This window comes from Teleopsis dalmanni, chromosome 2, assembly GCF_002237135.1.
Source record: "Teleopsis dalmanni isolate 2A chromosome 2, ASM223713v2, whole genome shotgun sequence".
Taxonomy (NCBI): Eukaryota; Metazoa; Arthropoda; class Insecta; order Diptera; family Diopsidae; genus Teleopsis; species Teleopsis dalmanni.
This window is the reverse complement of record NC_051847.1, coordinates 65,471,494-65,482,900: the sequence shown is the minus strand read 5'-3', so window position 1 is coordinate 65,482,900 and position 11,407 is coordinate 65,471,494. Positions and strand designations below refer to the sequence as shown.

General features: G+C 22.8%; 1 protein-coding gene across 1 annotated transcript in view; it reads right to left on the bottom strand.

Moving 5' to 3' along the window:
* LOC119674729 (angiotensin-converting enzyme-related protein-like) overlaps positions 1 to 11,407 on the bottom strand; it is a 25,709-nt gene that overhangs the window by 12,108 nt on the left and 2,194 nt on the right. The gene's annotated exons all lie outside the window — the stretch shown is intronic.

Sequence of the window (11,407 nt, the reverse complement as noted above, 5' to 3'; positions counted from 1 at the left end):
AAATATTTAAAATTTGCTAATATTCTCAAGAAACAGATATTGTTTTATCTCATAAGCCTTAGAGAGAATAAGCAGGAAATATTAATTTTTATTTTTTAAATTTCATTACTTTATTACTTAAGATCAATGAATGCGCAAAAAGTTGATTCATAGTGGATGATTATAATTTCATTATAAATACAACACAAATAAATTTTTTTATACCTGTCTATTTCCTGTTTTTGTTAACAGAACTTAATCCCTTGGGGTATTTTGGCTGTACTTTGAACTACTTAAGTGGATACTAAATATTTCTAGTGTTCTAGATTTAACGACTTTCTTAAACTATAAAAATCAAAGAGTTTTTTTAATTATTCACAATGAGACTAGCCTCTTCAATACAAAATTAGAATTTTAAAAATTCATTCAATTATTTAAAAGTATATATTAAAGACGATTGGTCACTATATAATGGCGTAGCGTTCTAGGTAATTAATTCTTGGAAAGAATTAAGGGCTCTTGAATGAAATCTAGTCTAGAGATGAATAACTAATACAAATAACACAAAAATAGAAATTCCAAAGATTTTTTGATCACAACGACAATGTATTATTAAATAAAATTTATGCAATACTAAACTTATTATAGACTTCAGAGAGTATAAACAGGAAATATTAATTTATTTTTTTTAAATGTACTAAATTAATTACTTAGGATCAATGTGCAAAAAATTAATTAATAGTGGATGATAATATTTTAGTGTTAAATACTATAATAATTAATATTTTATGTCTATCCATTTCCTGTTTTTTCTAATAAAAATAATTCCTTTGGGGTAAAAATTTTCTTATACTACCAAAAATAAAAAAAATTGAAAATTATTCACAATAAAGTAAGTACGGTAGTTCAAGATAAAAATTAGTTACAATTATATATATTATTGTTATTTTATTTAATCAAAAATATTTTATGATCTCACGACATAAAACGTTATTGTTTTATAATAATGGCTAAGTAAACTAGTAACATAAAATTATGAAATAATTTTTAGGATAAAATTTGAGTTTTTTAAATTAAAATCTATTTAAATTTTACAAACTAAATAATACATATTAAGCATTTTGAACCAGAGTCTCTTTTAATAAGGATTCCCTAATATCAAATTGAGATATGATAAGTCGGTATTCTCATCCTAGTTTAATTAAATGTCAGTTGACCATGAAGTATGTGATTAGAAATATGATCTCTTCAAGGTAGAGATAATATGTCGCTTTGCAGTTAGCAAAATAATTAGATAACAATTAAAAAAATGAAAGTTCGTATAATAAAAGTTAAATATCATTAAATGTATTTATAAAACGACAATGTGAACAATTAATCGGACTATTAAGTTCTAGAGAAATTAAATATATATTGTAAACTAAAAAAAAGTGCCTCAAATCTGGTTTATTAATAAGCAACTCATTCAATGGAATTGGCCAACTTCAGAAACTTCTTCTTTAGAGCATTTTAGGTTTTGCTGAAAGTTCAAGCTAATTCATAATCCTCTGAATTTTTTATACGGTAACACAAAGGGTCAGTCTAAGTGTAACAGTCCTAAGTGTAACTTTAATGTCGGCTGTAGACTACAACCTCACTTACTCTAACAGCTAAATATGCCTAAATATACCTAACAATATAAAACATTTATTAATTAGACTTATAATCAAAAGAATAACTACGCAAAACTATTGATACATAATATATAGAATTGAAAGGATTTTAAAGTCGTTGGAGCCGAAGAAATAATTTAAACAACTTTAAAGGACATTAATAATGTTTTAAAATGTTTGATTACATGTAAAAATATGATATAATTACTATAAAAATCAAGAAATTAATAATTAAAATATAATAAAAATTATTGTAATTATCTTTGTAGACCCTGATATGAATGAAGACTCGGGAGTCGAATAGTTTTGATGAATAAGTAAAAGTGGTAACATGCTTTAATAATTTTTTCTAGATTTTTATATATAAATGTTTATATATTTTAATATTAAAATTTAATATATTAATATTAATGTTTATATATTTTAATATAAAAATATTTAAATATTTTAATATATTAATGTTTATATATTTTAATATATAATTATTATATTATTATGTCGAAATAGAGTCGAAATATAGAATATGAAAAAAACTTATTTATTTTATTAAAAAAAAGGTGAACTGTAGCCAGATATAAAATATAAAAAAAATAGGGTCCAGAAACAATAATTATATTGGTTGTATAACCTGTTAAATAACCAAAAGAAGACTAAGTCATATGACAATTTCTACATAGTTCTTTAAGATTAAGGGCAACTGCATGTAAAGGTCGATGCTACTAAATACTTGCTAAACAACTAAAATGACACTAAATCTTATAAAATTTTCTATATAGTTTTTAAGGATTATGGATTACTAATAAAGGATTAAAGAGTATAAATAAACAAATAGTAGATAAATCAATTGGATATTTCCCATGTGACAATAAAATATCATTAATATTAAATAAATATTATTATCTATTAATGATATACCGATACAATATATTTAATGGTTAATACGTGTTTAGAAGTTTTGTTCTTAACCTACTCCAATCTGGCTTGGCCACATTTCGATTTTGTGTGTGAAAGGTTATTCTTTTCCATTCAAACAAAAAAAAAGAATGTTTATTGAATAACAAAAAAAGACAATAAGAAAAAAATTCCAAACCACACCAAGAAAGTGATAGTAAGAGAGAAAGAAACATTTGTGTTTACTGATTTTTATGTGGCCGTTAATATTTTTCGGGTTGAAACCTCTAGTCAACATATCAACATATATAAATTCTCAACAACATAATGACATCACAACAAAAATATGCAAACATAATTATATACACAGATGGCAATACATAAATACATGGTGTGCATAAATATGTATATAATACATATTGTGTGCTTAATTAAACTCACATATGCGCTAATATACCAACAACACGCAAGCGCAAGACAATGGCGCAAATTTGTTGTTATTAGTTTTGTTATTTTTTGTTTTTTTCGTTTGTCAATTTCATTATTCTCTTTAAAAAATAATTTTTTTTACTCTTGAATATGCAACAATGTAACCAATAATAACAAAAACAGCAACACAAAAACAAAAAAGTGGCAATTATAAAAAGAGGTAATAACTTCTTTTTTACTTTAAACAATTAAGTAACTGCACACGTTGCACGTTGTGTGTAATGAAATAAAAACACAAACAAAAACAAAAACAAAAACAATATAAATGTTGTCCAAGTTAAGTATGAGTGTACAGTGATGATAATGATGTTTGTTGATTTATAAATGCATTTAAATCTGTTATGTGCTTGTGTGTGTGTGTGTGTTTATTAAGACTCTAGTAACGCATACGAACAGGTAGTTCAATACATCAAGTCAACATAATTTTGTTTGAGATAAGTGCACATGCGTTCATAGGTACGTTTGTTTGGCTGTTTTATGTTTGAAATTAACTTTCAGAATGTCTATACAATATAATGCGGTTTATAATGATAATTAACAACGCTGTTGGTGCGTCTGCAGTTATGCATCAAAGCGATAATAGATAAAACAGATAAAAGTAATTTTGTTGTGGGATTGTCTTATGTTGCATGGGAATTTTTTTCTTTTTTTTGTATTTAATTTGTTTTATTAAATATATTTTTTTTTTATTTAAAAAAGAAATGTTATCCTAATATATATATTAAGTTAAGTGTTCTTGTTAATTAATTAGTTCGTATAAATATTTTTTGATGCTGTTTTATATTTTTATTTTATTTACTGTATTTGCAAAGCAACGGTTTAATATAAAGTGGATTTGGCTTATAACTTTGGCTTGTGGTTTTACTGTGTTTTTGTTTTGTTTTTTTTTTATTTTTGTGATGACTGTGTGTGTTTGCGCATTTCTTGGCGTTGGTGGTGGCAACAAGACAAAAATTCCATTGGCAGTACCTTGTCACCGTTTAATTTTGAAAGTTGGTTAAATGATTTTTTCTTGTATAATTTTATTTTTGTTGCAATTAATTAAATTTTTTTTTTTGTTCAAAAAATCTTCGGTTTATCTTTCAGGCTTAACTTAAGCAATGCGTCCGACGGTAATTAATGCAGTGATACATTTAAAAATTCAATTCCGTACTTTTCCATGATCGCATTTTGTTTAAAAAATAATTATAAAAAAATTTTTTTTCTTTCTCAATTTTTACAATAAAATTTTGTGTACGTACGTCAGTTAATTTTGTATATAAAGTAAATATTTTATTTTAATATAAAATTTATATGAATTTAAATACTCAAATATGTATTAATTTTGTTTTATTTTTTTTTTATAAAAATTTTAAGTAAATTTTGTTAAAATTTTTAATTGCTTACATTTTTATTATATTTTATTTTTCTCAAACTTAAAGTTCGTTTAAGAAAAAAAAATATTTGGGTTTCACTGACACTGAAGTTGTTATATTTTTATGCAAATTTCATTTGAAATTTATGCTAAATTTCTTTATAATTTGTGTAATTTTTTTTTCAATAAATTAAATAAACTTCCAACAATTTTCTTGTTATATTAATATATTTCTTTAATAAATCCGTAAAAAATAATTACATTAAAACAAATGAATTAAACACGCGCTTTTATATTTAAAAATGATTTAATTAACATTCGAAATATCTTTTTGCATTTATTTTTTATTATTATTTCTCTTATTTCTTTAAGAAAAACACTTAATACGCTTTTATGTATGATTAAAACAATTTGTTGTTTGTTCAACTCGTTGATGTTTACTTGTTGCTTCGTATTTAAGGACTAAACCGTTTTTAACAGTGTGCAAGTATTTTAAGTGTAAGTGATGTTGTGGCAGCAATTGTTACTTCTTAGCACATTGCCTAACACAGCGCAACTTGTGCACAGCGACGATAGGCACTTGTGCGCTCAACTCAATGCGCATTTTGTTTCAATTTTCTCTTAGCTGCTTTTGCTACCCACAAAATCAAATGTTTAGAAACACTCAAAGGTGTGTGAAATGCTTAGCAACATTCATATAGTATATGTGAAATGTTTATAATTCAATACTAAAACATAAAAATGTTGCGCTAAAATGTTAATAGCTAATTCTTTAGTTGCATTTAGATATGTAGATGGATTTCTTCTTTTGTGTAAATTAATTTGGATTATGGAAAAGTAATACAAACATATATATGAATTAAATTTTAACTGTATATAAATATAATTTAATAAAATAAAAAAATATAAATTATGTATGTATATATACATATATGTAGTTAAATAAATAAATTTAATACAATTTAATAAGTATGGTCATTTAATTCAATAATAAAAAGTATACTTTTAATACTTTTTATTTGAATAGTAATTTTTAGTAAATATATTACATATATTTAAATTAATAAAATAAATAAACACAATTTAATAAAATAAAATAAATATAATTTAATAAAATAAAATTAATACAATTTAATAAAATAAAAAAATACCAATTTGAATTATTTAAAAATTGATACTGAAAAGTATTAAAAAATAAATACTTATTAAGTAATAAACAAATAAATTTATTCAGCTAATAAAATAAAAAAAAAACAAAAATAATCATTTAATTTAATAATAACATTCTAATAGAAAATATACTTTCAATACTTTTTATTAAAATAGTAACTATTAGTAAATATATTACAAATATTTAAATTAATAAAATAAAATAAAATAAAATAAAATAAAATAAAATAAATACAATTTAATAAAATAAAAAAAGTCTGAATTATTTGAAAAATTAGTACTTAAAAGTATTTAAAAATAAATACTTAAAGTATTTAAAAATAAATACTTAATAAATAAAAAACAAATAAATTAATTTAACTAATAAAATAAAAAAAAATGATCATACATTTCTATAATAAAATTCTTACAAAAAGAATATTTTTATTAGAATAGTAATTATTACTATTATTATTACATATATTTAAATTAAAAAAATAAAATAAATACAATTTAATAAAATATAAAATAACTAATTTGAAAAATTAATACTTAAATATATTAAAAAATCTATACATAATAAATAATAAACAAATAAATTAATTTAACTAATAAAAGAAAAAAAAGAGATAATTTCTAAAATTCTAATAAAAAGTTTATTTTTAATACTTTTTATAATAGTAATTATAAGTAAGTACATACATATATTTAAATTAATAAAATAAATAGAATTTATTTAAAATAGAAAACCAATTAAAAGTATTATATCAAAAAATAAATATATTATATAAACACGAATTTCTTTAAAATTATAAAATAAAATAAAGCAAAATAAATAAATTAAATAATTCAATTTAATAAAATAAATAAATACTAATTGGAAGTATTATTAGTATTCAAAAATTAATATTAACAAAATGTATAAAATAAAAATAATAAAAAACTTTATAATTTTTATATTAATTAAATTCTGTATATATATTGAGTATGTACATTATTAATATTAACTAATAATATTTAAAAATTGCAAAAATAAAAATAAAAATGATAAAAAATTTAAAACCAACTTAAAAGTAACCTATTTTTAAAAGTTGGAAGGATTCGAATAGCAAATAAAAATTCAAGAACAAAACTTTAGTTAATTTATTAAAATTTGGCCAACCATACAACGCTGTTTTGAGTATTGCCAAGTACTCAGAAATTTAAATTAAAATTTATTTTAATGTACTATTTGCTTATATCTTGATATTTGTAGCATATGAAAGCCCAAAGCTTCAGAATATAAATAGCGCTATTAAATATATTATACTATATATCATAGTGATGACAGGAAGTAATTTTAGCTTAATGTTCAGAAAGCTTTGATAACAAAATTCATACAGCGCCCATAGACTTAAATATTTTTTTCTTTAAAAAAAATATTATGGAAAAACTTTAATAATACCTATATATAAAATACATATAAAATATATATAAAATAGAAAATAATTAAGTATTTGCATGTAGTCTAAGCATGTAACGTAAAAATCATTTATAAAGTCACAGATTGGTGGACGAGCAAATATAGGTCAAGAGAAAAATATATCCCTAATGCAGTGGCCAATCTTAATAAAATTGCTTGTATCAGTCCCTGATACATTATACAAAAAATGTGAACCTTAAATATTAACTATTTATCAGTATTTTTGGCTAAATATCTGTTAAACTATATCCACTTCTATTTCACTAAATGATTACCTGGAGAGTTAATAGCCACAATTTCAGCTTGACAATGAAAAACAGCCGTATTACTTGGAATAGGTTCGTTTGGGACAGCTATATTTTAAAGCTGAAATTAAGTTAAATCGAATAGCCCATTGTAAAGTCATTGAGACCTGTCAAAATAATTATGATATATAAAATTTTTTACGTTGATTATGATCTTTAGGTTTTCAACAAGAAAATTTTTTCTGTTTTATATTCTGTTTTTAGAATGGCACTTTGGCTTTTGCTAATTATGATGTATATTTGTAATATAAGTGAGTGCTAATTACTGCGTAAAACAAATGGGTTTAACGAAAAACTAATATTATTTTGGTTTAGTAGAGCGACACATATGCAGTGTGATATTTTAAATATACCTATGATCAAAAATTAGTATAATCAATGATTATTATGGAATTATTTCTTTTATTGTTTAACATTAAAAGGCAGATTGAAACGTAGCGCAAAGATAAAAATATTATGTTGTAATTATTATTAAAATAATAATCAGAATCAGTGTTATTTAAATATTTCTGACATATTTCAATAAATTATAGAAAAGCGACTAATATCGCCGTTAAAAACTCACATTTTATAGGCAAATCGAATATAACTGATCATAAAATAAATTTAATAATATAAATGTTAATTTTATTTGTGCAATTAAAACACAACTTCTGTAAATTGTATAGCTGGAAATTTACACAATAAATTATATAATAAAATATTTTCCCACATATTAAAACGCCTTCATGAAAGCGACTAACATCGCTGGCAATAACGCCATAATCATCAGCTTTATAAGCTTAAATTGTATATATAAACCAAAATAAACCTAATGAGAATTAAAATTTTTTATAATTTTATGTCTGCTCAATAGAGACAACGGAACCAAAAATAAGACATATGGATAGAGATTTTATTAATATTTATTAATGTTTATTAAATTTAGAGTTCTAATAATGATAAAATATAGAATATATAAAAAAATATTATACAAATGTTTAAGAAAACAAAATAATCTGTACCGGTTATAAAATATATAAAAAACTTTATTAAGTTTATAAGATGAAATGTGAATTATTTGTAGTTAAATGACAACTTAAATATATTTTGAATTTCGACTTTATATTTGTTATTAAAAAATATAATAAATTTTAATAAAATATATAATATATATAAATATAAAATGTATATATAAATATATTTTTTTTAAATATAAGTTTTAATTATTTTTTATTAGATAATTGTCATGACAATGAAATAAACTGATATAATGTTAGAGCCACTTAAAAATATTCGTATGCATATTATATTTGGTGTATACGCGAACAAACTAGACAGGAAAGGAACAACTACACTGATGATGAAGGCCAAAACCTTTTTGTGGACTAGGACATAGTACGCTCCTTTCTCTCATAAAAATAAAAAAGAACCAGAACAAAAAGGATAACTGGGATAATATACCAGGATTAACACAATTCAAATTACTTATTGGTACCTATAACAGTAAGAGATACCAGAATTGTATGAACTTATCAAAAGAAAAACTTAGAATTAACACAGGAATCCTAACAGGGTATTGTAAACTGAAATACCACTGTACAAGACTGGGTATACTTACGGATGCAAACTGTAGATTCTGTGAAGAGAATTAGGAGTCGGCCACACTTGTGCTGTTAGAATGCCCTGCACTAATGCACATATGGAATGGGCTCCTAGGAATGTATATTTTACGGAACTTACTCTAAATATAGAAAGAGGCACAATAGACCCGACGGTCGCAGTGCCACATTTCCTAACAATAATAATAATAGAAAGATTTGGAGTACAAGAAAGAAAATATTTGAGCTAATAGAAATATAGATGCTGTATAAAAAGTAACCGGAATTTATGATTTGTATAACATTCGTTTAAGATACTGGTACACTTTTTTATATGTAAGTTAATAGAATCAAATTATCTTAATTTTTAATTTTAATTCATGATATATGTTAAATGCTTGATATATGTTATATATTTGATATATTTCTATTATCGAACTAATATATATTTTGTTTTTAGTGTCTTAAATGCAATATTGTATCGATATTTATATTCAGTGAACTTTCGTTCTGTTTTGATACAATTTAATAAATGGATTATCGAATGTGTTTAGTATCTTAAATTTAATAAAGTCGATGTATCTTGAATAAACTTCCGTTTGTTGCGATACAATTTAATTATCATACATTTTGAGATACTTTGAATTTCTCTTAACTTGTTCCCTTAAAAAGAACCGTGAAGAGAATTGAAGACACTTGTTGCTTATCTCTCTGCATAATTCTGTTTATTTTTTCAGTTTTATTTCATTTTTTTTATTTTTTTTTAGTTAAACAAATTTGCCGGTTATTTTGTCTGTCAATTGCATTTAAATTCGTAACACATGTTGAGGCTGGGATGCATTTTATTAGTAAGCAAGTGAGTGCGATGTGTTTGATGTTGCTAATAATCATTTCAAAGATCATAATCATGATCATGTGGCGATGAGTAATTTATTGTTAACATCTCAGATGATCATTTCATGTGCATCGGCAGTGTGGAATATGTAAGTAAAATTTATAGAGAATGCAGTAAATGGAAGTTTGGGTATAGGAAAAAAACAATAACAATAAATGATCGCTTGAATTGAGTGATTGAGTATTTTTCCAATTGACTTAAGTATCTTAATTTTACGTCTAGAAAATTTATTATTGATCAGTAGAATTTCATAATATAGTAGGTGTGTTAACAAATAAAAAATATGTCAAAACGGGATTGATATTTGTATTAATTAAAGCGGTAACGGCTTTTTGCTAGTCAAGTAAATTAATATGTTAGGAAAAATACGTTAGATATAGTATGACAAAGAATTTTAATTATTTTATTATTATAAAAATATTTGTAAATAATTCAAATGAAACAAATTAATCAGTTGAGTGAGTTTGTTACAATAGTCTGGTTGTTTTTTTTAAATATAATTAAGTATAAATATAAATATAAATATAAATATAAGTATAAAAATAAAAAAAACAATTTTAATTGTTTCTTAGCAATTTTTATTATTTATATTACATTGTAAAATGAATTTTTACATGATGAATAATTGCAATTCATTATAAATTATCCATATCTACATTCATAAATATTTCAGTTTATTTTTATTTTATGACTTAGTAAATATTAAATGAGTTTTCAGATTTATCACAATTAAGTTATGGGTCAAGAATGCTCTTTTTTATTTATCATGTTAAATCAGCGTACTGAACTCGTAGCATTCATTACTTTATAACCTTCAGTACACTGACATTTGCACAAATAATTGTTTATTTAATTTGATAAAGTTCAGTAACATATCCTGTAAGGATGTCATTTATACTTATTTATTTAACATATATTTTTTATAAACATATAATTTTTGAAATATGATTTATGAAGGCAAAAATTGTTTAGGGTTTGTTTAAAATTAATTTTTGTTTTTTTTTTGTTTATACATTTATTTTTATTACAATCTGTCAGGTATTCTCATTCATAAGTAATATTTATTAATATGAAACGTAATAATTATTATTACGATCTCAAAAAAGAAAGGCGCTTATGGACTATGCTGCCCAGTGATATATCCATGTCTACTTTAAATAAAATTGAAATTAATTAAAATTATTTTTTTTATTTATTTATATCCTTATCCTGTAAGGATATCAACTTCACTAACTTATAATTTTCATTAACATATGAGTTTTGAAATATGATTTTTGAAGGCCAAAATTGTTAAGGTTTTTTAAAATTAATTAAAATTATTTTACTCAATTATACTACAGCTGGTTTAGGATTTCGTTCTAATATAAACATAGCAAGTAAAATTTTTAATAAAAACTTTCATAGCAAAAGTAACAAAAGTCCAGAAAAATGTGCAAACATAAAAAGTCAAGCACGGCTTTGGATCAGTTGGTTAAGGTGTGCTGACTCAGAGTTTTAAATTTGACAGGGCACGATTTCGATTCCTGGTACTTGCAGTCTCAAAAAATTATTTACGTATAAATAAATACAAGAATTATTTCCAAGATCAATGATGACGGTTATTTGGCTGTATGGTCAGCCAAAAATTCAATTAATTAAAATAATATAAAAA